General features: G+C 45.1%; 9 non-coding genes and 1 pseudogene across 9 annotated transcripts; all 10 read left to right on the top strand.

Annotated features, from left to right (window-relative positions):
• The first annotated feature begins 8,080 nt into the window (after positions 1-8,080).
• On the top strand, positions 8,081-8,252 carry LOC142674919 (U2 spliceosomal RNA; annotated as a pseudogene).
• A 1,238-nt stretch (positions 8,253-9,490) lies between these two features.
• LOC142674854 (U2 spliceosomal RNA) lies at positions 9,491-9,681 on the top strand. The gene has a single exon (XR_012851935.1). It is a non-coding gene; the product is annotated as a U2 spliceosomal RNA (small nuclear RNA).
• A 1,238-nt stretch (positions 9,682-10,919) lies between these two features.
• On the top strand, positions 10,920-11,110 carry LOC142674788 (U2 spliceosomal RNA). The gene has a single exon (XR_012851875.1). It is a non-coding gene; the product is annotated as a U2 spliceosomal RNA (small nuclear RNA).
• Positions 11,111-12,348: 1,238 nt separating this feature from the next.
• LOC142674789 (U2 spliceosomal RNA) lies at positions 12,349-12,539 on the top strand. The gene has a single exon (XR_012851876.1). It is a non-coding gene; the product is annotated as a U2 spliceosomal RNA (small nuclear RNA).
• Positions 12,540-13,773: 1,234 nt separating this feature from the next.
• LOC142674790 (U2 spliceosomal RNA) lies at positions 13,774-13,964 on the top strand. The gene has a single exon (XR_012851877.1). It is a non-coding gene; the product is annotated as a U2 spliceosomal RNA (small nuclear RNA).
• A 1,230-nt stretch (positions 13,965-15,194) lies between these two features.
• Positions 15,195-15,385, top strand: LOC142674791 (U2 spliceosomal RNA). Its single transcript, XR_012851878.1, has one exon. It is a non-coding gene; the product is annotated as a U2 spliceosomal RNA (small nuclear RNA).
• A 1,230-nt stretch (positions 15,386-16,615) lies between these two features.
• On the top strand, positions 16,616-16,806 carry LOC142674792 (U2 spliceosomal RNA). The gene has a single exon (XR_012851879.1). It is a non-coding gene; the product is annotated as a U2 spliceosomal RNA (small nuclear RNA).
• A 6,551-nt stretch (positions 16,807-23,357) lies between these two features.
• On the top strand, positions 23,358-23,548 carry LOC142674905 (U2 spliceosomal RNA). Its single transcript, XR_012851978.1, has one exon. It is a non-coding gene; the product is annotated as a U2 spliceosomal RNA (small nuclear RNA).
• A 1,230-nt stretch (positions 23,549-24,778) lies between these two features.
• Positions 24,779-24,969, top strand: LOC142674793 (U2 spliceosomal RNA). The gene has a single exon (XR_012851880.1). It is a non-coding gene; the product is annotated as a U2 spliceosomal RNA (small nuclear RNA).
• Positions 24,970-26,211: 1,242 nt separating this feature from the next.
• LOC142674843 (U2 spliceosomal RNA) lies at positions 26,212-26,402 on the top strand. Its single transcript, XR_012851925.1, has one exon. It is a non-coding gene; the product is annotated as a U2 spliceosomal RNA (small nuclear RNA).
• The last annotated feature ends 758 nt before the right edge of the window (positions 26,403-27,160 follow it).

Raw genomic sequence — 27,160 nt, forward strand, 5'->3', positions numbered from 1 at the left:
GTTTGCATGTATATTTGTGCATGCTTGTATATATGTATGTATGTATCTTTGCATGTTTGTTTGTATGTATGTATGTTTTCATGTGTGTGTGTATGCATGTATGTATGATAGTTTGCATGTATATATGTGTGTATGTTTGCATGTATGTATATTTGCATGTATATATGTGCATGCTTGTATATATGTATGTATGTTTGTATATATGTATGTATGGCCATGTATGATACTGTCTGCTGGCGCCCTGTATCTAAGTCAACTTCACGGGAGGCTTCTATACATGGTATAACAGTCAGTATCACACATTAAACTGAATCTAAGCCTACGACATGTTTTATTTCATTATTTATTTTTTTTACAGGTTTGGTGTTTGGACTACGTCGGTTTCGAGGACTACTTAGATGACGTTTTTTTTTCTACAATAAAATGGTTAATGAGGGTTGTGTTGGGGGTGCTTTATTTCAATAAAATATTTTATCTATATCTTTGTCTTTTTCTTTTCAAATTTTATTATTACCACTTTAGTAATGGCCGCTGTCTGAGTGACAACATCCATTACTAATGCGAGGCTTAGTGTTAGCCGGTGCAGAGGCTAACACTAACCACCATTATTACCCCGGTACCCAAAACCACCAGGGGTGCCGGGAAGAGCCAGGTACGATCCAGTACCCGACCATCTGTTGTGATGGTCGGGCTCTGGGGCGGCCGCAGGCTGGTATTATGAGGCTGGGAAGGGCCAAAAACAGTGGACCTTCCCACCCTTGTAATGCTAGGCTGCTGCTGCTGTGTTGTATCTGGCTGGTTATAAAAGTGGGGGGGACCCCACGTCATTTTTTTAAATTATTTATTTATTTACATTTTTTTTTTTAAAAAGACATGGGGTTCCACCCAATTTATCATAACCAGCCACATACAACACAGTGTTATTAGCCTGGGAATGGACAAAACCAGTGGCCCTTCCCACCCATGTAATGCCAGACTGCTGCGGCCTTGTATATGGCTGGTTATTAAAAATGTGGGGGACCCGTCTATTGCTAAATTTGTTAAATTCCCAAAAAAAAAACGACGTGGGGGTCCCCCCCATTTTTATAACCAGCCCGATACAACACAGCAGCAGCAGCCTAGCATTACAAGGGTGGGAAGGTCCACTGATTTTGGCCCTTCCCAGCCTCATAATACCAGCCTACGGCCGCCCCAGTACCCGACCATCACAACAGATGGTCGGGTACTGGATCGTACCAAGCTCTTCCCGGCACCCCTGGTGGTGGTGGGTACCGGGGTAATAATGGGTGGTTAGTGCTAGCCTCTGCACCGGCTAACACTAAGTACCGCCTTAATAATGGACGCTGTCAATCAGCCAACTGCCATTATCTAGGCACTAATAAAGTTTGAAAAAAAAACACAAAGACAATTCTTTTTTATTGAAATAAGAAATCCCCAACAAAACCCTCGTTAACCATTTTATTAAAATTTGAAAAAACGCAGATCTACGCAGTAGTCCAACGAATCAAAGATGTAGTCCAATCGGTACATCAAAATCTGCAACAACATAAAAAAAAACAGTTATCAATGTGAACAATACCAATACTTCTACTCACCTATACACATATATACACGCACACACAAACAAACAACCATACACAGACATATATACACAAACACAACAAGATATACAAACACACACACATAAACAGACAAACACACACATATACACGAACTCACACATATACAAACAAAAACACACATATCCAAACACACACACACACACACACACACACACACAGTTATACACACATACACGAACACATATACACAAACACATATACAAACAAAAACACACATACCCAAACACACATATACACAAACACATATACACAAACACACCCATATATACACACAAACACACACTCACAAAAACACACACAAACATCTACACACAAACATATACACAAATACACCCATATATACACAAACATATACACAAAACACATATACACAAACACACCCATATATACACACACACATATAAAAACAAAAACAGACAAAGTCACATACCCAAACACACATATATACACAAACACACACATACACAAACACGGTTTCTTTTAAATGCTGCTGGGGAACCCGCTCGATCCACTATATAAGGCTGCGCTACAGTGCAGCATTTAAAAGAAACAGGATCCTGACCTGTCCATAGAGTTTAAGGCAGCACAGAGTATTTCAGGAGATGAGCGTGCAGATTCAGTGCTGCTGCGAACTCTGCTCTTACCATTACGTAGCTCTCAGTCTGTTACCTCTCCTCCACTCCTGTCCTCCAGAACACCTTCACATGATTGGCAAGTCACCACGTAATGGTAAGAGCAGAGTTCACAGCAGCACAGAGTATTTCAGGAGATGAGCGTGCGGATCTTGTGCGGGGTGGTGACTTGCCAATCATGTGAAGGTGTTATTGAGGACAGGAGTGGAGGAGAGGTAACAGACTGAGAGCTACGTAATGGTAAGAGCAGAGTTCACAGCAGCACTGAATCTGCACGCTCCTCTCCTGAAATACTCTGTGCTGCTGTGAACTCTGTTCTTACCATTACGTAGCTAAGTCTGTTACATCTCCTCCACTCCTGTCCTCTATAACACGTTCACATGATTGGCAAGTCACCACCACGCACAAGATCCGCACGCTCATCTCCTGAAATACTCTGTGCTGCTGTGAACTCTGCTCTTACCATTACGTGGTGACTTGCCAATCATGTGAAGGTGTTCTTGAGGACAGGAGTGGAGGAGAGATAACAGACTGAGAGCTACGTAATGGTAAGAGCAGAGTTCACAACAGCACTGAATCTGCACGCTCATCTCCTGAAATACTCTGTGCTGCCTTAAACTCTGTGGACAGGTCAGGATCCTGTTTCTTTTAAATGCTGCACTGTAGCGTAGCCTTATATAGTGGATCGAGCGGGTTCCCTAGCAGCATTTAAAAGAAACAGGATCCTGACCTGTCCACAGAGTTTAAGGCAGCACAGATTATTTCAGGAGATGAGCACGGGCAGCCGTTCGTTTTTCCGAGCCGTGCTCCCATCATGCACACGATCGTAAAAACACCCGTTATTACGCAATAACGGGCTCATAGACTTCTGTTACCCACGGGTACCTTTCCGTATTCTCACGGGAAGGTGCCCGTGCCGTTAAAAAAATAGAACATGTTCTATTTTTCTATTTTACGGGCCGTGCTGCTATAATTATAATGACAGCACGGTTCGCAAAAGCGGCCGGCTGCCCGTGGCCGGCCGGCCGTGCTCGTAGTTACGAGTCGTAATTACGAACACGGCCCGTAAAATAAAAAAATAGAACATGTTCTATCTTTTTAACGGCACGGGCACCTTCCCGTGAGAAAACGGGAAGGTACCCGTGGCTAACAGAAGTCTATGGGCCCGCTATTTCGGGTCGTAATTACGACCCGTGATAACGGGTGTTTTTATGGTCGTGTGCATGAGGCCCCGTAATGACGGGTGGCTACATGTGTGCACCCGTCATTACGGCAGCGTTGCTAGGCGACGTCAGTAAGGGTATGTGCACACACACTAATTACGTCCGTAATTGACGGACGTATTTCGGCCGCAAGTACCGGACCGAACACCCTGCAGGGAGCCGGGCTCCTAGCATCATATTTATGTACGATGCTAGGAGTCCCTGCCTCTCCGTGGAACTACTGTCCCGTACTGAAAACATGATAACAGTACGGGACAGTTGTCCTGCAGAGAGGCAGGGACTCCTAGCATCGTACATAACTATGATGCTAGGAGCCCGGCTCCCTGCACTGTGTTCGGTCCGGTACTTGCGGCCGAAATACGTCCGTCATTTACGGACGTAATTAGTGTGTGTGCACATACCCTAAATAGTCACTGTCCAGGGTGTTGAAAGAGTTAACTGATCGGCAGTAACTGTTTCAGTACCCTGGACAGTGACTACCGATCACAGTACCTGTAAAAAAAAAGACGTTCATACTTACCGAGAACTTTCTGCTTCCTCCAGTCCGGTCTCCTGGCCGTTGCCTTGGTGACGCGTCCCTCTCGACATCCGGCCCGACATTCCTTGATGACGATGCAGCCCATGTGAGCGCTGCAGCCAATCACAGGCTGCCGCGGCCTCTGCAGCCAATCACAGGCTGCAGAGGCCTCTGCAGCCAATCACAGGCTGCCGCGTCAGAAAAGGTCGGACTGGAGGAAGAAGAGGGACTCGTTAACAAGACAACGACCGGGTACGTATGAAATGCTTTTTATTTTATTTTTAATCAGCAGCCTCTTTTCTCTATCAGTGATTGATAGAGATAAGTGGCTGCCGATTTGTATAATGTTTTTGACCGGGTTCGGTCAAAACGGGTTCGGCCGAACCCGGTGAAGTTCGGATTCGCTGCGAACCGAACTTTACCGGAAGTTCGGACCGAAACCGGGTTCGGTTGTCCCGGTTCGCTCATCTCTACTGCTGAGGCCACCTCGGGTAAGATTACATAAGACTGTCTCTTTTCCCTTTTCCTCATGGCAGAGTTAGGTGGCATTTCCTTAAATGTTAGGAGCGTGCATTCTAAGACGAGAAGAGCTGCCCTGTTTGACTATCTTTCTATTTTTTCCGCCACCGTTTTTTTCCTACAGGAATGCTGTATCCCACATCGCACGAACTACAACAAATATAAGGAAGACTGGAGACTCGGACCTTCAGTGTGGTCCGGGTCTAACGATTCCAGAGCCGCAGGTGTCGCCATTTTATTTAAAGGGAACGTTTTAATTGACAGTTTTAATGAAATTTTACCAGGTAGAATTTTATTGGTCAAAGCTTTTATAGACGGTATTAGATGGCAGTTTTTAAATTTTTATGGGTCCTCGGACAAGAATGAAAGAGCTAGAATGCTAGAGATTTTACCCCTTTTTTTAAACGATTCAGAGCCACTTGTTTTAGCGGGTGATTTTAATTGTATTTTAAAGGGGGAACGCCGGTTCTCTAACTCAGTAAGCAGGAATTATGACAAAACCTCCTCATTATTAAAAGATATAGTTACTGATTTTAAACTTACTGATGTTTTTAAGAAATGTAACAGCAATTTATCTGCAGAGGCCGGCGTCACCTGGAGCAATGTGAACTGTAGCTCCAGGATCGATTTTATATTCTGCTCTTATCAAGTACTGCCTTTTAAATGTGATCTTAATCCCAATGTTTTATCTGATCATAAATTATTGTATTTTAAAGTTAAAAATGATATTGGGAAAAATACTGTCAAAAAAGCCTGGAAAATGAACGTTTCCCTTTTAGATGATCCGCAAATTTTATCTGATTTTATTACCTTTTATAAGGGCTGCAGACGGGTAAGACATGCAAATATGTCCATAGTCTCATGGTGGGAGAAAATAAAAATAAAAATAAGAGACTTTTTCATAAAAATCGGAAGGAGAAAAGCAAAAGAAAAACAGGATTTTTTTGCTAATTTGAATACCCGTCTGCAGACCCAATACAAGTTCAGAGAACAGGGTATGCAGGTGGAGGAGGAGATTATGGAGATTAGGAAGGAGATCTCCCAGTGCCTGGAGCAGAGAGGTAAGGAAATTGTCTTTCGTTCAAAAATGAAACACCTCGAGGAAAATGAGACCTGCTCCAGGTACTTTTTTAAGAAAATTAACGATAAGCATACCCTGTTAGACAATGTTGATGGAGATACAAACACTGACAATATTTTAAAAAAGGTACACAGATTTTATGCGGATCTTTTTAATATAAAGCTTGTTAATGTTGATTTGATGAACGACTCATTGAAGGAGGTTGACGCTGTTTTAAATCCTGTCTCCAAAGATTTTTTATTACAGGATATTACGGAACAGGAGATTTTAGATACCATCAAGAGTTTTAAAACAGGTAAAGTCCCTGGCCCTGATGGTATACCCATAGAGTTTTATGTCACATTTTATGGAGTTTTAAAAGAGGATCTCTATTCCCTTTTTACTCAAGTTTTTAGAACAAAAGCCCTCCCGGGGTCCTGGAAGAAAGGTGAGGTGTCCCTGCTTTATAAAAAGGGGGACAAAACAGATATTAAAAACTGGAGGCCTATCACCTTACTAAACGCAGACTATAAAATAATGGCCAAGATTTGCGCAAATAGGCTAAAGGCTGTTATAGAAAAAATCGTCCACTCCAACCAAGTCTGTGGGATACCTGGGAGGAGCATATGGGACAATTTAAACCTTTTAAAAGATGCTATTGGTGATACGAAGGAGAGAAAAGGCAGATTGGCGGTTTTATCCATAGATTTCGAGAAAGCCTTTGATAGAGTATCACATTTTTATCTTTTTAAGGTTTTAGAAAAGATGGGTATACCAGAAGGCTTTTTACAGTCTCTGAAGGCCTTTTATGAAAATTGTACGAGCAAGATTTTAGTAAAGGGTTTTAAGACACAGGATGTCCTTTTAAACTCCGGAGTGAAGCAGGGGTGTCCCTTGTCCCCACTACTTTTTATATGTGCGATCGAGCCTCTACTCTGCAGATTGAGGAATGACAGGCAGATATGTGGAGTCCCCCTGCCGGGCGGGGGGGGACTAGAGGCAAAAGTAGTGGGGTACATGGATGATGTCGCGGTCCTGTGCAGGGACGCCCCGTCACTGCAAAAAGCATTACAACAGATATACCAATTTTGCTGCTCCTCCGGTTTTAAAGTCAATTTTAATAAAAGTAATATTTTAAATATTGGCAATATGATTTTACAGGACATTCCAGTCCCTGTGTCGGAGTCTGTACAGATTTTAGGGGTCTCCTTCAATGAGTCAAACAATGGTTTTATCAGTTGGGACTTGGTGGCACAAAAAGTTAATAAGAAAATTTGTTTATGGAATCTTAGAAAACTGACAATGGAGGGAAAAATTTTAATCACAAAAATGGTGATTTTACCAATTTTATTATATCTAAGTATGGTTTTCCCTCCCCCTGATATTTTATTAAAAAAGATTACCAAGGCATGTTTTACATTTTTATGGAATTCTAGGATGGAGAAGCTCAGGAGAGAAAAAGTGATGTTACCAAAGCTAATGGGTGGTAAAGATTTTCCAAATATAAAAGCATTTCTTTTAATCCATTTTTTTACACTGTGTCTTAATACTGTTTTTAAGGAACACTACTGGTCTTATTTTATCCGTTTTAACACTGGCTATTTTATGAGGAGGTACGGATGGTTCTCTACGGTTTTAAGCTCGCCATATGCTTTTAACCTGCCAGACCAGTATAAGATTTTAGAAAAAATAGTGAACCTTTTTAACCTAAAAGACAAAAGAATAGAAGATGTAAAAAATAGTAAATATGTTTTAAAGGAAATAAAAGAAAATGTTTTAATAGCCCCCATTAGCAATTTTAATGAAAACAAATGCAAAATTATCTGGAGCATGGTTAATGCTAAATTCATTTTTAATTCACAGAAGGATCTGGCCTGGAGCTGCGCCCACGAGTGTCTTCCATGCCGGGCATTCCAGCATCGAAGGGGACTGACCAACTCGGCTGCGTGTCCAAGGGGAGGATGCCGCGATGACGAGACAGTCTTACATCTCTTTTGGCAATGTTATTTTTCACAACTTATATGGACAAAAATCCTCCCCTTGATGAAGAAGATAACCGGAATAAAGAGAATTACAAGTGAAGGCGTTTTTTACGGATGTCTGGAGTGCCCAACAAGGACTCAGAAAATTATGGCATGGAAGATTACTAACTGCGTTAAAGCAGCTCTGTGGGCGGCCAGGAATATTCTTTTATTCAAACATGAAATTTTATCTGTGAATGATATTTTAGGAATTTGTTTTTATGAAATGCACAAGTATTATCTTTTAGACAAAAAATTCTCTCCTGTTTTAAGTAGAAAATGGTTTTTTAGCGAATGGAATTCTATAATATGATGCCACCAAGTGCCCTTTTATAAATTGTATGATTTTAATCTGACAATTTGTATTTTTTTTTTTTTTTAACCATTGTTGTAAAATTTGAATCCCTGTAAAAATGTTGAAAAATGTTAATTTATTGTAAAACCTGAAAAATTTTAAATAAACGGTTACCCCCAAAGTTGGGGTAGTCAACTTAAAAAAAAAAAATCTGTTCTTATCAGTTTAATATCTGATACGTCCCCTATCTGGGGACCATATATTAAATGGATTTTTAGAACAGGGAGACGGAAATAGAGCTTGCTCTGTCCACTCCACGCATTGACCTGGTATTGCAGTATTTCCAGGACCGGTGCACCCTTTCCTTATGTGTTGACTAAAATCAGATTCCAAAAGTGTTTTTTGTGTTTGCCATTGTTTCTGTCTTTCTGAAGGGATCTCCCCTTTTAATCCCATTATTTCAACACCTGTTGGACAATGCATGAGTGATAATGAGCTAATTGATTAAATGCAATTAATGAATACATTGCCACCTCTTGTTTTGTGTCGTCTGTGTGTCTGTGTTTCCGGCATTTCACATTGGAACAGCTCATTCACCTTCCTTGTCTTCTCTCCGCCCTCCCTTTTAGGTAAGTTAAAGAGCTGCACCTGAGCCAGCCACTGATTGATGCAGCACCACAGTCAAATAGTGGAGTGGAGTAGGGGAACAGCAAACAGCCATTAAAGCCGCCCGCCCGCCCGCCCGCCACAATGGACCTACCTGTGTACACTAGATGGATGTGATGGAATGTACTGTCGTCCCTACATTTCAAGAAGGAGTAAGAATTGCAGTTGCAACAAAGCCTTGCTTGCCTACAAAGAGAGCAGCAATTTGGATTTGTTACTATGTTACCTAGAAGAATAACAAACTGTGCAAGGATGGAGGTTGTAGGAGCAAGGAGAAGTTGTCTGTAAAGTTGGTGGATGCTTATTTTCCATTTTGCAGTCCCTTGTCTCCCTCTTGTGGCCTCCTGGAGGCAACTAGCTGTGCAAAAAAAGACAGCCTGGCGGCCGGCTGTTGCAGTGTTGCCCTCTCAGGCAACACTGAGTGACTGACTGAGCCGCACCGTCTTATATAAAGTTCAGACGGAACTTTGCACGTGTCATAGTGGAGCCCTGAGGAGCCAGAGCCAGCTTTCTGACATCATAATGGGGCCTCAGAGATAAAAGCCTGGGCCCAGGCAGTGTTGGTCAGTGCTGCTCAGCAGGCAGCACTGGACTGGACTGGATTACAGCTGATTCAAGGTATGAAGGAACAAGGGGTGGCTGTGGGCATGCACTTGCTGCCGCTGCCAGTGTTTATCTGCATGGCAGCAGGGCATTTGGGCGTTGCCAGGAAGGCGTTTTTATGTAGATTCCTCCTCTTTCAGCACTGCATTGTGGTGCAAGCAAAAGAAGCAAATCCTGTCTGGCTTCCTCTCCGGCCTTTATTCACCTCCCGTGTAGCTGTGAGTGTGTGAGCCTGCAGGGCCCCATGGAATTGCCTAGAAGTAGGCTGAATCGCTGCAAGGGCTGAACAGCAGTATCGGGCAGGCTCGGGCAACGCGCGGCCCGTTCGGGTTATCGCTTCTCGGCCTTTTGGCTAAGATCAAGTGTAGTATCTGTTCTTATCAGTTTAATATCTGATACGTCCCCTATCTGGGGACCATATATTAAATGGATTTTTAGAACAGGGAGATGGAAATAGAGCTTGCTCAGTCCACTCCACGCATTGACCTGGTATTGCAGTATTTCCAGGACCGGTGCACCCTTTCCTTATGTGTTGACTAAAATCAGATTACAAAAGTGTTTTTTGTGTTTGCCATTGTTTCTGTCTTTCTGAAGGGATCTCCCCTTTTAATCCCATTATTTCAACACCTGTTGGACAATGCATGAGTGATAATGAGCTAATTGATTAAATGCAATTAATGAATACATTGCCACCTCTTGTTTTGTGTCGTCTGTGTGTCTGTGTTTCCGGCATTTCACATTGGAACAGCTCATTCACCTTCCTTGTCTTCTCTCCGCCCTCCCTTTTAGGTAAGTTAAAGAGCTGCACCTGAGCCAGCCACTGATTGATGCAGCACCACAGTCAAATAGTGGAGTGGAGTAGGGGAACAGCAAACAGCCATTAAAGCCGCCCGCCCGCCCGCCCGCCACAATGGACCTACCTGTGTACACTAGATGGATGTGATGGAATGTACTGTCGTCCCTACATTTCAAGAAGGAGTAAGAATTGCAGTTGCAACAAAGCCTTGCTTGCCTACAAAGAGAGCAGCAATTTGGATTTGTTACTATGTTACCTAGAAGAATAACAAACTGTGCAAGGATGGAGGTTGTAGGAGCAAGGAGAAGTTGTCTGTAAAGTTGGTGGATGCTTATTTTCCATTTTGCAGTCCCTTGTCTCCCTCTTGTGGCCTCCTGGAGGCAACTAGCTGTGCAAAAAAAGACAGCCTGGCGGCCGGCTGTTGCAGTGTTGCCCTCTCAGGCAACACTGAGTGACTGACTGAGCCGCACCGTCTTATATAAAGTTCAGACGGAACTTTGCACGTGTCATAGTGGAGCCCTGAGGAGCCAGAGCTAGCTTTCTGACATCATAATGGGGCCTCAGAGATAAAAGCCTGGGCCCAGGCAGTGTTGGTCAGTGCTGCTCAGCAGGCAGCACTGGACTGGACTGGATTACAGCTGATACAAGGTGTGAAGGAACAAGGGGTGGCTGTGGGCATGCACTTGCTGCCGCTGCCAGTGTTTATCTGCATGGCAGCAGGGCATTTGGGCGTTGCCAGGAAGGCGTTTTTATGTAGATTCCTCCTCTTTCAGCACTGCATTGTGGTGCAAGCAAAAGAAGCAAATCCTGTCTGGCTTCCTCTCCGGCCTTTATTCACCTCCCGTATAGCTGTGAGTGTGTGAGCCTGCAGGGCCCCATGGAATTGCCTAGAAGTAGGCTGAATCGCTGCAAGGGCTGAACAGCAGTATCGGGCAGGCTCGGGCAACGCGCGGCCCGTTCGGGTTATCGCTTCTCGGCCTTTTGGCTAAGATCAAGTGTAGTATCTGTTCTTATCAGTTTAATATCTGATACGTCCCCTATCTGGGGACCATATATTAAATGGATTTTTAGAACAGGGAGATGGAAATAGAGCTTGCTCTGTCCACTCCACGCATTGACCTGGTATTGCAGTATTTCCAGGACCGGTGCACCCTTTCCTTATGTGTTGACTAAAATCAGATTCCAAAAGTGTTTTTTGTGTTTGCCATTGTTTCTGTCTTTCTGAAGGGATCTCCCCTTTTAATCCCATTATTTCAACACCTGTTGGACAATGCATGAGTGATAATGAGCTAATTGATTAAATGCAATTAATGAATACATTGCCACCTCTTGTTTTGTGTCGTCTGTGTGTCTGTGTTTCCGGCATTTCACATTGGAACAGCTCATTCACCTTCCTTGTCTTCTCTCCGCCCTCCCTTTTAGGTAAGTTAAAGAGCTGCACCTGAGCCAGCCACTGATTGATGCAGCACCACAGTCAAATAGTGGAGTGGAGTAGGGGAACAGCAAACAGCCATTAAAGCCGCCCGCCCGCCCGCCCGCCACAATGGACCTACCTGTGTACACTAGATGGATGTGATGGAATGTACTGTCGTCCCTACATTTCAAGAAGGAGTAAGAATTGCAGTTGCAACAAAGCCTTGCTTGCCTACAAAGAGAGCAGCAATTTGGATTTGTTACTATGTTACCTAGAAGAATAACAAACTGTGCAAGGATGGAGGTTGTAGGAGCAAGGAGAAGTTGTCTGTAAAGTTGGTGGATGCTTATTTTCCATTTTGCAGTCCCTTGTCTCCCTCTTGTGGCCTCCTGGAGGCAACTAGCTGTGCAAAAAAAGACAGCCTGGCGGCCGGCTGTTGCAGTGTTGCCCTCTCAGGCAACACTGAGTGACTGACTGAGCCGCACCGTCTTATATAAAGTTCAGACGGAACTTTGCACGTGTCATAGTGGAGCCCTGAGGAGCCAGAGCCAGCTTTCTGACATCATAATGGGGCCTCAGAGATAAAAGCCTGGGCCCAGGCAGTGTTGGTCAGTGCTGCTCAGCAGGCAGCACTGGACTGGACTGGATTACAGCTGATACAAGGTGTGAAGGAACAAGGGGTGGCTGTGGGCATGCACTTGCTGCCGCTGCCAGTGTTTATCTGCATGGCAGCAGGGCATTTGGGCGTTGCCAGGAAGGCGTTTTTATGTCGATTCCTCCACTTTCAGCACTGCATTGTGGTGCAAGCAAAAGAAGCAAATCCTGTCTGGCTTCCTCTCCGGCCTTTATTCACCTCCCGTGTAGCTGTGAGTGTGTGAGCCTGCAGGGCCCCATGGAATTGCCTAGAAGTAGGCTGAATCGCTGCAAGGGCTGAACAGCAGTATCGGGCAGGCTCGGGCAACGCGCGGCCCGTTCGGGTTATCGCTTCTCGGCCTTTTGGCTAAGATCAAGTGTAGTATCTGTTCTTATCAGTTTAATATCTGATACGTCCCCTATCTGGGGACCATATATTAAATGGATTTTTAGAACAGGGAGATGGAAATAGAGCTTGCTCTGTCCACTCCACGCATTGACCTGGTATTGCAGTATTTCCAGGACCGGTGCACCCTTTCCTTATGTGTTGACTAAAATCAGATTCCAAAAGTGTTTTTTGTGTTTGCCATTGTTTCTGTCTTTCTGAAGGGATCTCCCCTTTTAATCCCATTATTTCAACACCTGTTGGACAATGCATGAGTGATAATGAGCTAATTGATTAAATGCAATTAATGAATACATTGCCACCTCTTGTTTTGTGTCGTCTGTGTGTCTGTGTTTCCGGCATTTCACATTGGAACAGCTCATTCACCTTCCTTGTCTTCTCTCCGCCCTCCCTTTTAGGTAAGTTAAAGAGCTGCACCTGAGCCAGCCACTGATTGATTCAGCACCACAGTCAAATAGTGGAGTGGAGTAGGGGAACAGCAATCAGCCATTAAAGCCGCCCGCCCGCCCGCCACAATGGACCTACCTGTGTACACTAGATGGATGTGATGGAATGTACTGTCGTCCCTACATTTCAAGAAGGAGTAAGAATTGCAGTTGCAACAAAGCCTTGCTTGCCTACAAAGAGAGCAGCAATTTGGATTTGTTACTATGTTACCTAGAAGAATAACAAACTGTGCAAGGATGGAGGTTGTAGGAGCAAGGAGAAGTTGTCTGTAAAGTTGGTGGATGCTTATTTTCCATTTTGCAGTCCCTTGTCTCCCTCTTGTGGCCTCCTGGAGGCAACTAGCTGTGCAAAAAAAGACAGCCTGGCGGCCGGCTGTTGCAGTGTTGCCCTCTCAGGCAACACTGAGTGACTGACTGAGCCGCACCGTCTTATATAAAGTTCAGACGGAACTTTGCACGTGTCATAGTGGAGCCCTGAGGAGCCAGAGCCAGCTTTCTGACATCATAATGGGGCCTCAGAGATAAAAGCCTGGGCCCAGGCAGTGTTGGTCAGTGCTGCTCAGCAGGCAGCACTGGACTGGACTGGATTACAGCTGATACAAGGTGTGAAGGAACAAGGGGTGGCTGTGGGCATGCACTTGCTGCCGCTGCCAGTGTTTATCTGCATGGCAGCAGGGCATTTGGGCGTTGCCAGGAAGGCGTTTTTATGTAGATTCCTCCTCTTTCAGCACTGCATTGTGGTGCAAGCAAAAGAAGCAAATCCTGTCTGGCTTCCTCTCCGGCCTTTATTCACCTCCCGTGTAGCTGTGAGTGTGTGAGCCTGCAGGGCCCCATGGAATTGCCTAGAAGTAGGCTGAATCGCTGCAAGGGCTGAACAGCAGTATCGGGCAGGCTCGGGCAACGCGCGGCCCGTTCGGGTTATCGCTTCTCGGCCTTTTGGCTAAGATCAAGTGTAGTATCTGTTCTTATCAGTTTAATATCTGATACGTCCCCTATCTGGGGACCATATATTAAATGGATTTTTAGAACAGGGAGATGGAAATAGAGCTTGCTCTGTCCACTCCACGCATTGACCTGGTATTGCAGTATTTCCAGGACCGGTGCACCCTTTCCTTATGTGTTGACTAAAATCAGATTCCAAAAGTGTTTTTTGTGTTTGCCATTGTTTCTGTCTTTCTGAAGGGATCTCCCCTTTTAATCCCATTATTTCAACACCTGTTGGACAATGCATGAGTGATAATGAGCTAATTGATTAAATGCAATTAATGAATACATTGCCACCTCTTGTTTTGTGTCGTCTGTGTGTCTGTGTTTCCGGCATTTCACATTGGAACAGCTCATTCACCTTCCTTGTCTTCTCTCCGCCCTCCCTTTTAGGTAAGTTAAAGAGCTGCACCTGAGCCAGCCACTGATTGATGCAGCACCACAGTCAAATAGTGGAGTGGAGTAGGGGAACAGCAAACAGCCATTAAAGCCGCCCGCCCGCCACAATGGACCTACCTGTGTACACTAGATGGATGTGATGGAATGTACTGTCGTCCCTACATTTCAAGAAGGAGTAAGAATTGCAGTTGCAACAAAGCCTTGCTTGCCTACAAAGAGAGCAGCAATTTGGATTTGTTACTATGTTACCTAGAAGAATAACAAACTGTGCAAGGATGGAGGTTGTAGGAGCAAGGAGAAGTTGTCTGTAAAGTTGGTGGATGCTTATTTTCCATTTTGCAGTCCCTTGTCTCCCTCTTGTGGCCTCCTGGAGGCAACTAGCTGTGCAAAAAAAGACAGCCTGGCGGCCGGCTGTTGCAGTGTTGCCCTCTCAGGCAACACTGAGTGACTGACTGAGCCGCACCGTCTTATATAAAGTTCAGACGGAACTTTGCACGTGTCATAGTGGAGCCCTGAGGAGCCAGAGCCAGCTTTCTGACATCATAATGGGGCCTCAGAGATAAAAGCCTGGGCCCAGGCAGTGTTGGTCAGTGCTGCTCAGCAGGCAGCACTGGACTGGACTGGATTACAGCTGATACAAGGTGTGAAGGAACAAGGGGTGGCTGTGGGCATGCACTTGCTGCCGCTGCCAGTGTTTATCTGCATGGCAGCAGGGCATTTGGGCGTTGCCAGGAAGGCGTTTTTATGTAGATTCCTCCTCTTTCAGCACTGCATTGTGGTGCAAGCAAAAGAAGCAAATCCTGTCTGGCTTCCTCTCCGGCCTTTATTCACCTCCCGTGTAGCTGTGAGTGTGTGAGCCTGCAGGGCCCCATGGAATTGCCTAGAAGTAGGCTGAATCGCTGCAAGGGCTGAACAGCAGTATCGGGCAGGCTCGGGCAACGCGCGGCCCTTTCGGGTTATCGCTTCTCGGCCTTTTGGCTAAGATCAAGTGTAGTATCTGTTCTTATCAGTTTAATATCTGATACGTCCCCTATCTGGGGACCATATATTAAATGGATTTTTAGAACAGGGAGATGGAAATAGAGCTTGCTCTGTCCACTCCACGCATTGACCTGGTATTGCAGTATTTCCAGGACCGGTGCACCCTTTCCTTATGTGTTGACTAAAATCAGATTCCAAAAGTGTTTCTTGTGTTTGCCATTGTTTCTGTCTTTCTGAAGGGATCTCCCCTTTTAATCCCATTATTTCAACACCTGTTGGACAATGCATGAGTGATAATGAGCTAATTGATTAAATGCAATTAATGAATACATTGCCACCTCTTGTTTTGTGTCGTCTGTGTGTCTGTGTTTCTGGCATTTCACATTGGAACAGCTCATTCACCTTCCTTGTCTTCTCTCCGCCCTCCCTTTTAGGTAAGTTAAAGAGCTGCACCTGAGCCAGCCACTGATTGATGCAGCACCACAGTCAAATAGTGGAGTGGAGTAGGGGAACAGCAAACAGCCATTAAAGCCGCCCGCCCGCCACAATGGACCTACCTGTGTACACTAGATGGATGTGATGGAATGTACTGTCGTCCCTACATTTCAAGAAGGAGTAAGAATTGCAGTTGCAACAAAGCCTTGCTTGCCTACAAAGAGAGCAGCAATTTGGATTTGTTACTATGTTACCTAGAAGAATAACAAACTGTGCAAGGATGGAGGTTGTAGGAGCAAGGAGAAGTTGTCTGTAAAGTTGGTGGATGCTTATTTTCCATTTTGCAGTCCCTTGTCTCCCTCTTGTGGCCTCCTGGAGGCAACTAGCTGTGCAAAAAAAGACAGCCTGGCGGCCGGCTGTTGCAGTGTTGCCCTCTCAGGCAACACTGAGTGACTGACTGAGCCGCACCGTCTTATATAAAGTTCAGACGGAACTTTGCACGTGTCATAGTGGAGCCCTGAGGAGCCAGAGCCAGCTTTCTGACATCATAATGGGGCCTCAGAGATAAAAGCCTGGGCCCAGGCAGTGTTGGTCAGTGCTGCTCAGCAGGCAGCACTGGACTGGACTGGATTACAGCTGATACAAGGTGTGAAGGAACAAGGGGTGGCTGTGGGCATGCACTTGCTGCCGCTGCCAGAGTTTATCTGCATGGCAGCAGGGCATTTGGGCGTTGCCAGGAAGGCGTTTTTATGTAGATTCCTCCTCTTTCAGCACTGCATTGTGGTGCAAGCAAAAGAAGCAAATCCTGTCTGGCATCCTCTCCGGCCTTTATTCACCTCCCGTGTAGCTGTGAGTGTGTGAGCCTGCAGGGCCCCATGGAATTGCCTAGAAGTAGGCTGAATCGCTGCAAGGGCTGAACAGCAGTATCGGGCAGGCTCGGGCAACGCGCGGCCCGTTCGGGTTATCGCTTCTCGGCCTTTTGGCTAAGATCAAGTGTAGTATCTGTTCTTATCAGTTTAATATCTGATACGTCCCCTATCTGGGGACCATATATTAAATGGATTTTTAGAACAGGGAGATGGAAATAGAGCTTGCTCTGTCCACTCCACGCATTGACCTGGTATTGCAGTATTTCCAGGACCGGTGCACCCTTTCCTTATGTGTTGACTAAAATCAGATTCCAAAAGTGTTTTTTGTGTTTGCCATTGTTTCTGTCTTTCTGAAGGGATCTCCCCTTTTAATCCCATTATTTCAACACCTGTTGGACAATGCATGAGTGATAATGAGCTAATTGATTAAATGCAATTAATGAATACATTGCCACCTCTTGTTTTGTGTCGTCTGTGTGTCTGTGTTTCCGGCATTTCACATTGGAACAGCTCATTCACCTTCCTTGTCTTCTCTCCGCCCTCCCTTTTAGGTAAGTTAAAGAGCTGCACCTGAGCCAGCCACTGATTGATGCAGCACCACAGTCAAATAGTGGAGTGGAGTAGGGGAACAGCAAACAGCCATTAAAGCCGCCCGCCCTCCCGCCCGCCCGCCACAATGGACCTACCTGTGTACACTAGATGGATGTGATGGAATGTACTGTCGTCCCTACATTTCAAGAAGGAGTAAGAATTGCAGTTGCAACAAAGCCTTGCTTGCCTACAAAGAGAGCAGCAATTTGGATTTGTTACTATGTTACCTAGAAGAATAACAAACTGTGCAAGGATGGAGGTTGTAGGAGCAAGGAGAAGTTGTCTGTAAAGTTGGTGGATGCTTATTTTCCATTTTGCAGTCCCTTGTCTCCCTCTTGTGGCCTCCTGGAGGCAACTAGCTGTGCAAAAAAAGACAGCCTGGCGGCCGGCTGTTGCAGTGTTGCCCTCTCAGGCAACACTGAGTGACTGACTGAGCCGCACCGTCTTATATAAAGTTCAGACGGAACTTTGCACGTGTCATAGTGGAGCCCTGAGGAGCCAGAGCCAGCTTTCTGACATCATAATGGGGCCTCAGAGATAAAAGCCTGGGCCCAGGCAGTGTTGGTCAGTGCTGCTCAGCAGGCAGCACTGGACTGGACTGGATTACAGCTGATACAAGGTGTGAAGGAACAAGGGGTGGCTGTGGGCATGCACTTGCTGCCACTGCCAGTGTTTATCTGCATGGCAGCAGGGCATTTGGGCGTTGCCAGGAAGGCGTTTTTATGTAGATTCCTCCTCTTTCAGCACTGCATTGTGGTGCAAGCAAAAGAAGCAAATCCTGTCTGGCTTCCTCTCCGGCCTCTATTCACCTCCCGTGTAGCTGTGAGTGTGTGAGCCTGCAGGGCCCCATGGAATTGCCTAGAAGTAGGCTGAATCGCTGCAATGGCTGAACAGCAGTATCGGGCAGGCTCGGGCAACGCGCGGCCCGTTCGGGTTATCGCTTCTCGGCCTTCTGGCTGAGATCAAGTGTAGTTCTGATTACTTGTAGTCAGTGCTGCCTGGTCTTGGTTAGGAGGTGCTCAGGTACCCTCTCTCTCGGCCTCGGGGGATCGTCCAGGTTCGCCTGGACTTCACCCCCGTGCTGCTATTTGGGAGAGAGGCTTAGTCCTGAGCAACGGGTTGCGATCCACATACCCCCGTGTAGGCTTCGGCCGAAAAGGGGAGTTGCGCCCAAAGTTGCGCCTACTAAGGAGTAGCGTAACGATTTCAAAAAAACCTTACTCACCATGGACGAGGATCCATGTGAGATACCGGCTTATGCCCGGATTAAAAACACAATTCGTGTAGTGCTATCGGAGGAGAAGGCAACGACCTGCGGCTTAAAATTCGTGGTGGAGACCGTACTTGTTGGTATCTTCAACATCCAGAAGAGAGAAATTTTGGCGGTGCAGGATTACCCAAGAAGGAGGACATACGACGTTACTTTCATACAGAATGGAGTATTCCGAGATCTGCTGGCGGCTTATACGGTAAAAAATGACCCGAGACTGGACGGTGTTGATTTTTATGAGCACGTTATGGACATCACTAAAATGATAGTTATAAAGATGTACTGCCCTTTTGCCGACTTAAAAGAAGTGATGTCCTTTTTATTCCCTTATTTTAAAACTGTGAAATGTATTGGCAAAGTAATGAACGAGGTTGGTGTATGGACCTCAAAGTGGAGATTCAATGTAACGTGTTATAAAGATGCCAATTTTACAGGAGGGATAATGTTGCCGCCAGCACGTTTTAAAATAGGTGATATGGCCGGAGACTTTTATTTTTCAGGGATGCCTCCATTCTGTAGGAAGTGCCAAAAGTACGGTCACACCAAGGAGTCTTGCGACAGCACCTGTAGGAACTGCGGCAGCTCTGAGCACGAGACCAAAACTTGCCCTCTGGGGAAAAGGTGCCGTTTTTGCAGCCGAGTTGGTCACCTCTATGCTACTTGTCCCCACAGATCTAAAGAGTTGGAACAACCCGAGGACCGGCCAAGGCGTCCCGAGCGGCCCGCAGGCCAGATCACCCCTGTACAAGGAGAGGAACCCCAAGGAGGCGAGCAAGACGATATGGATACCTCCAGCAGACCCCCCCAAACAGGTGACCCTAAAGAGCAGAGGCGACAAAAACGCAGAGCCAGTGATCAGCGGACGAAAGAGCCCCCCCAGGAGACTGGGGCACAGGGTAGTTCGGATGAAGCTGATCCTACTGGCCTGCAAGAGATGCTGGGTCAGCCTGTACCTGAGGCAGAGGTCCCGGGCGGAGCGGCAGCGCTCACTAAGAGACGTAGGGCGTACTCGGAGGTGGCAGCGGGGGTGCCGATGGGAGTACCTGCCAGGTTGAAGGCAGGGAAACCAGTTGACGTGCCCCCGGAAGCGACAGCTAAAGGTCCCCCCCCTTCTAGACAGTTGGGGGATATAGGGACAGCTGCCTCCGAGGTAAGCGTGGTCCCTGAGACGTCCGGAAGCGCGATTCCTGCCCCTATAGAAGGGGAGGGCGCTGCCAAAGATTGCCAAATCTTACCCGTTGAGTCCGTCTGGGACCCATTTTCAAGAAGTGCCTTAGGTGAGGGGGGTCAGCTGAGTGACGGGACTTCCTCTCAAACCTCATCGATGCGCACATTTGACTCGAGGAAAGATGATGATGAGAGCTCGAGTGGGGTGTCTGGCGACGCGGAGGACTGCTGAGGCCTCCTCGGGTAAGAAAAAAATAGACTGTCTCTCTCCCTTTTCCTCATGGCTGAGTTATGTGGTCTTTCCTTTAATGTAAGAAGCGTGCACTCACAGACAAGAAGAGCTGCCCTTTTTAACTACCTTTCTGTTTTTACCGCCTCAGTGTTTTTCCTACAGGAATGCTGCATACCTCACCGCATGAATTATAAAAAATATGAGGAAGACTGGAGACTCGGACCTTCAGTGTGGTCCGGGTCCAATGAATCCAAAGCCGCAGGTGTCGCCATTTTATTCAAAGGGAACGTTTTAATTGATCGTTTTTATGAAATTTTACCAGGCAGAATTTTAATGGTCAAAGCTTTTATAAACGGTGTTAGATGGCAGTTTTTAAACTTTTATGGTTCTACAGACAAGAAGGAAAGAGCAAAAATGCTAGAAATTTTACCCCTTTTTATCAATGATTCAGAACCACTTATTTTAGCTGGTGATTTTAATTGTATTTTAAAGGGGGAACGCCGGTTCTCTAATTCAGTAAGTCGAAATTATGATAAAACCCCGTCTATTTTAAAAGATATTACAGTGGATTTTAAACTTACTGATGTTTTTAAAAAATGCAATAGGGATCTACCTGAAGAGGACGGCGTCACCTGGAGCAATGTAAACTGCAGCTCCAGGATTGATTTTATTTTTTGCTCTTATCAAATACTGCCTTTTAAATGTGATCTTAATTCTAACGTGTTTTCTGACCATAAACTTTTATATTTTAAAGTTAATTTGAACGATCAAAGGAGAACTCCGAAGAAAGCCTGGAAATTAAACGTATCCCTTTTAGAGGATCCGCAAATTTTATCCGATTTTATCACCTTTTATAAGGGCTGCAGACGGGTAAGACATCCCAATATGCTAATTGTTTCCTGGTGGGAAAAAATGAAAATAAAGATAAGAGATTTTTTTATTAAAGCTGGGATGAAGAAAGCAAAAGAAAAATTTGAATTTTATGCTAATTTAAATACCCGTCTGCAGACCCAATACAAGTTCAGAGAACAGGGTATGCAGGTGGAGAAGGAGATCACCGAAATTAGAAAAGAAATCTCCCAGTGCCTGGAGCAGAGGGGAAAGGAGATAATCTTTCGCTCTAAGGTAAAACATCTTGAAGAAAATGAGACCTGCTCCAGGTACTTCTTCAAGAAAATAAATGATAAGCATACCCTGTTAAATGAGATAGATGGGGAAACAAATACCCAAAACATTTTAAAAAAGGTGCACGGTTTTTATGCGGATCTTTTTAATACAAAACATGTTGATGTTGATTTTATGAACGACTCATTGAAGGAGGTGGATGCTGTTTTAGATCCTGCTTCCCAAGTGTTTTTATTACAGGATATTACGGAACAGGAGATTTTAGAAACTACAAAGAGTTTTAAAACAGGTAAAGTCCCTGGCCCTGACGGTATACCTATAGAATTCTATGTTATATTTTATGGTATTTTAAAAGAGGATCTCCACCCCCTTTTTACCCAAGTTTTTAGAACAAAAGCCCTCCCGGGGTCCTGGAAGAAAGGCGAGGTGTCCCTGCTTTACAAAAAGGGGGACAAAACAGACATTAAAAATTGGAGGCCTATCACTTTACTAAACTCTGACTACAAAGTAATGGCGAAGATATGTGCGAACAGATTAAAAGCAGTGATAGGCCAGATCATACACTCCAATCAGGTCTGTGGGATACCCGGGAGGAGTATATGGGATAATTTAAACCTTTTAAAAGATGTGATCAGTGACACGAAAGAGAGAGGAGGTAAAATGGCAATTTTATCTATAGATTTCGAGAAAGCCTTCGATAGAGTGTCACATTTTTATCTTTTTAAGGTTTTAGAAAAAATGGGTATACCGGAAGGTTTTTTACAGTCTCTGAAGGCCTTTTATGAAAATTGTACTAGCAAAATTTTAGTAAAGGGTTTTAAGACACAGGATGTCCTTTTAAATTCCGGAGTGAAGCAGGGGTGTCCCTTGTCCCCACTACTTTTTATTTGTGCGATCGAGCCTCTACTCTGCAGGTTAAGAAAGGATAAGCAGATAAGCGGAGTCCCCCTGCCGGGCGGGGGGGGACTAGAGGCTAAAGTGGTGGGGTACATGGACGATGTCGCGGTCCTTTGCAGGGACACCCTGTCATTACAGAAATCTTTTAAACAGATTTACCAATTCTGTTGCTCCTCCGGTTTTTTAGTCAATTTTAATAAAAGTAACATCTTAAATATCGGCAAAATGGTTTTAATGGACATTCCAGTCCCTGTGTCAGAGTCTGTACAAATTTTAGGAGTCTCCTTCAATGAGTCAAATAATGGTTTTACCAGTTGGGACTTGGTGGCACAAAAAGTCAATCAGAAAATTTGCATGTGGAACATGAGAAAGCTAACAATGGAGGGAAAGGTTTTAATTACAAAAATGGTGATTTTACCTATTTTATTATATTTAAGTATGGTATTCCCTCCCCCTGAGATTTTATTGAAAAAAATAATTAAAGCATGTTTCACATTTTTATGGAACTCCAGGATGGAAAAGCTCAGGAGAGAGAAGGTAATATTACCCAAACCAATGGGGGGGAAAGATTTCCCCGATATAAAAGCATTCCTTTTAATAAAATTTTTTACTTTATGTCTTAATGCAGTTTTTAAGGAACATTACTGGTCATATTTTATACGTTTTAACACAGGTTATTTTATGAGGAGGAACGGTTGGTTCTCCACGGTTTTAAGCTCCCCGTATGCTTTTAACCTTTCTGGCCAGTATAAGATTTTAGAAAAAATTGTAAACCTTTTTAACTTAAAAGACAAAAATATTAACGAAGTAAAAAATAGTAAAGGAATTTTAAAAAAGATAAAAGAAAATGTTTTAGTAGCTCCCATCAGTAATTTTAATGAACAAAAATGTAAAGAAATATGGAAGATGGTGAGCGCTAAATATCTTTTTAACCCACAGAAAGATCTGGCCTGGAGCTGTGCCCACGAGTGTCTTCCATGCCGGGCATTCCAGCATCGAAGGGGACTGACCAACTCGGCTGCGTGTCCAAGGGGAGGATGTAGAGATGACGAGACAGTCTACCACCTATTCTGGGAATGTTTTTACGCGAAATTGATATGGACAAGAATCCTCCCCTTGGTACAGAAGATTACAGGACTTCGGAGATACACAAGTGATGGCGTTTTATATGGATGCCTGGAATGCCCAACACAGACTCGAAAAATGATGGCATGGAAGATCACCAACTGCGTAAAAGCAGCTCTGTGGGCGGCCAGAAACATTTTATTATTTAAGCGTGAAGTTTTAGCTGTGGAAGATGTTTTAGCCATTTGTCTTAATGAAATGTACAAATATTTTCTTTTAGATAAAAAACTCTCTCCTGTTTTATGTAGAAAATGGTTTTTAAGTGAATGGAGTTCCATAATATGATGCCACCAAGTGCCCTTTTATAAATTGTTTTTATTTGACAATTTGTATTTATCTGTATTAAAAAACCATGATTGTAAATTTATGTAAATTTTTGTTGAAATGTATTGATTTATTGTAAATTTGTTCAAAATTTTTAATAAACGGTTACCTCCTTTGTTGGGGTAGTCAACTCAAAAAAAAAATCTGTTCTTATCAGTTTAATATCTGATACGTCCCCTATCTGGGGACCATATATTAAATGGATTTTAAGAACAGGGAGATGGAAATAGAGCTTGCTCTGTCCACTCCACGCATTGACCTGGTATTGCAGTATTTCCAGGACCGGTGCACCCTTTCCTTATGTGTTGACTAAAATCAGATTCCAAAAGTGTTTTTTGTGTTTGCCATTGTTTCTGTCTTTCTGAAGGGATCTCCCCTTTTAATCCCATTATTTCAACACCTGTTGGACAATGCATGAGTGATAATGAGCTAATTGATTAAATGCAATTAATGAATACATTGCCACCTCTTGTTTTGTGTCGTCTGTGTGTCTGTGTTTCCGGCATTTCACATTGGAACAGCTCATTCACCTTCCTTGTCTTCTCTCCGCCCTCCCTTTTAGGTAAGTTAAAGAGCTGCACCTGAGCCAGCCACTGATTGATGCAGCACCACAGTCAAATAGTGGAGTGGAGTAGGGGAACAGCAAACAGCCATTAAAGCCGCCCGCCCGCCACAATGGACCTACCTGTGTACACTAGATGGATGTGATGGAATGTACTGTCGTCCCTACATTTCAAGAAGGAGTAAGAATTGCAGTTGCAACAAAGCCTTGCTTGCCTACAAAGAGAGCAGCAATTTGGATTTGTTACTATGTTACCTAGAAGAATAACAAACTGTGCAAGGATGGAGGTTGTAGGAGCAAGGAGAAGTTGTCTGTAAAGTTGGTGGATGCTTATTTTCCATTTTGCAGTCCCTTGTCTCCCTCTTGTGGCCTCCTGGAGGCAACTAGCTGTGCAAAAAAAGACAGCCTGGCGGCCGGCTGTTGCAGTGTTGCCCTCTCAGGCAACACTGAGTGACTGACTGAGCCGCACCGTCTTATATAAAGTTCAGACGGAACTTTGCACGTGTCATAGTGGAGCCCTGAGGAGCCAGAGCCAGCTTTCTGACATCATAATGGGGCCTCAGAGATAAAAGCCTGGGCCCAGGCAGTGTTGGTCAGTGCTGCTCAGCAGGCAGCACTGGACTGGACTGGATTACAGCTGATACAAGGTGTGAAGGAACAAGGGGTGGCTGTGGGCATGCACTGGCTGCCGCTGCCAGTGTTTATCTGCATGGCAGCAGGGCATTTGGGCATTGCCAGGAAGGCGTTTTTATGTAGATTCCTCCTCTTTCAGCACTGCATTGTGGTGCAAGCAAAAGAAGCAAATCCTGTCTGGCTTCCTCTCCGGCCTTTATTCACCTCCCGTGTAGCTGTGAGTGTGTGAGCCTGCAGGGCCCCATGGAATTGCCTAGAAGTAGGCTGAATCGCAGGAAGGGCTGAACAGCAGTATCGGGCAGGCTTGGGCAACGCGCGGCCCGTTCGGGTTATCGCTTCTCGGCCTTTTGGCTAAGATCAAGTGTAGTATCTGTTCTTATCAGTTTAATATCTGATACGTCCCCTATCTGGGGACCATATATTAAATGGATTTTTAGAACAGGGAGATGGAAATAGAGCTTGCTCTGTCCACTCCACGCATTGACCTGGTATTGCAGTATTTCCAGGACCGGTGCACCCTTTCCTTATGTGTTGACTAAAATCAGATTCCAAAAGTGTTTTTTGTGTTTGCCATTGTTTCTGTCTTTCTGAAGGGATCTCCCCTTTTAATCCCATTATTTCAACACCTGTTGGACAATGCATGAGTGATAATGAGCTAATTGATTAAATGCAATTAATGAATACATTGCCACCTCTTGTTTTGTGTCGTCTGTGTGTCTGTGTTTCTGGCATTTCACATTGGAACAGCTCATTCACCTTCCTTGTCTTCTCTCCGCCCTCCCTTTTAGGTAAGTTAAAGAGCTGCACCTGAGCCAGCCACTGATTGATGCAGCACCACAGTCAAATAGTGGAGTGGAGTAGGGGAACAGCAAACAGCCATTAAAGCCGCCCGCCCTCCCGCCCGCCCGCCACAATGGACCTACCTGTGTACACTAGATGGATGTGATGGAATGTACTGTCGTCCCTACATTTCAAGAAGGAGTAAGAATTGCAGTTGCAACAAAGCCTTGCTTGCCTACAAAGAGAGCAGCAATTTGGATTTGTTACTATGTTACCTAGAAGAATAACAAACTGTGCAAGGATGGAGGTTGTAGGAGCAAGGAGAAGTTGTCTGTAAAGTTGGTGGATGCTTATTTTCCATTTTGCAGTCCCTTGTCTCCCTCTTGTGGCCTCCTGGAGGCAACTAGCTGTGCAAAAAAAGACAGCCTGGCGGCCGGCTGTTGCAGTGTTGCCCTCTCAGGCAACACTGAGTGACTGACTGAGCCGCACCGTCTTATATAAAGTTCAGACGGAACTTTGCACGTGTCATAGTGGAGCCCTGAGGAGCCAGAGCCAGCTTTCTGACATCATAATGGGGCCTCAGAGATAAAAGCCTGGGCCCAGGCAGTGTTGGTCAGTGCTGCTCAGCAGGCAGCACTGGACTGGACTGGATTACAGCTGATACAAGGTGTGAAGGAACAAGGGGTGGCTGTGGGCATGCACTTGCTGCCACTGCCAGTGTTTATCTGCATGGCAGCAGGGCATTTGGGCGTTGCCAGGAAGGCGTTTTTATGTAGATTCCTCCTCTTTCAGCACTGCATTGTGGTGCAAGCAAAAGAAGCAAATCCTGTCTGGCTTCCTCTCCGGCCTCTATTCACCTCCCGTGTAGCTGTGAGTGTGTGAGCCTGCAGGGCCCCATGGAATTGCCTAGAAGTAGGCTGAATCGCTGCAAGGGCTGAACAGCAGTATCGGGCAGGCTCGGGCAACGCGCGGCCCGTTCGGGTTATCGCTTCTCGGCCTTTTGGCTAAGATCAAGTGTAGTATCTGTTCTTATCAGTTTAATATCTGATACGTCCCCTATCTGGGGACCATATATTAAATGGATTTTAAGAACAGGGAGATGGAAATAGAGCTTGCTCTGTCCACTCCACGCATTGACCTGGTATTGCAGTATTTCCAGGACCGGTGCACCCTTTCCTTATGTGTTGACTAAAATCAGATTCCAAAAGTGTTTTTTGTGTTTGCCATTGTTTCTGTCTTTCTGAAGGGATCTCCCCTTTTAATCCCATTATTTCAACACCTGTTGGACAATGCATGAGTGATAATGAGCTAATTGATTAAATGCAATTAATGAATACATTGCCACCTCTTGTTTTGTGTCGTCTGTGTGTCTGTGTTTCCGGCATTTCACATTGGAACAGCTCATTCACCTTCCTTGTCTTCTCTCCGCCCTCCCTTTTAGGTAAGTTAAAGAGCTGCACCTGAGCCAGCCACTGATTGATGCAGCACCACAGTCAAATAGTGGGGTGGAGTAGGGGAACAGCAAACAGCCATTAAAGCCGCCCGCCCGCCACAATGGACCTACCTGTGTACACTAGATGGATGTGATGGAATGTACTGTCGTCCCTACATTTCAAGAAGGAGTAAGAATTGCAGTTGCAACAAAGCCTTGCTTGCCTACAAAGAGAGCAGCAATTTGGATTTGTTACTATGTTACCTAGAAGAATAACAAACTGTGCAAGGATGGAGGTTGTAGGAGCAAGGAGAAGTTGTCTGTAAAGTTGGTGGATGCTTATTTTCCATTTTGCAGTCCCTTGTCTCCCTCTTGTGGCCTCCTGGAGGCAACTAGCTGTGCAAAAAAAGACAGCCTGGCGGCCGGCTGTTGCAGTGTTGCCCTCTCAGGCAACACTGAGTGACTGACTGAGCCGCACCGTCTTATATAAAGTTCAGACGG

Source organism: Rhinoderma darwinii (assembly GCF_050947455.1).
Source record: "Rhinoderma darwinii isolate aRhiDar2 chromosome 2 unlocalized genomic scaffold, aRhiDar2.hap1 SUPER_2_unloc_21, whole genome shotgun sequence".
NCBI classification, from domain to species: Eukaryota; Metazoa; Chordata; class Amphibia; order Anura; family Rhinodermatidae; genus Rhinoderma; species Rhinoderma darwinii.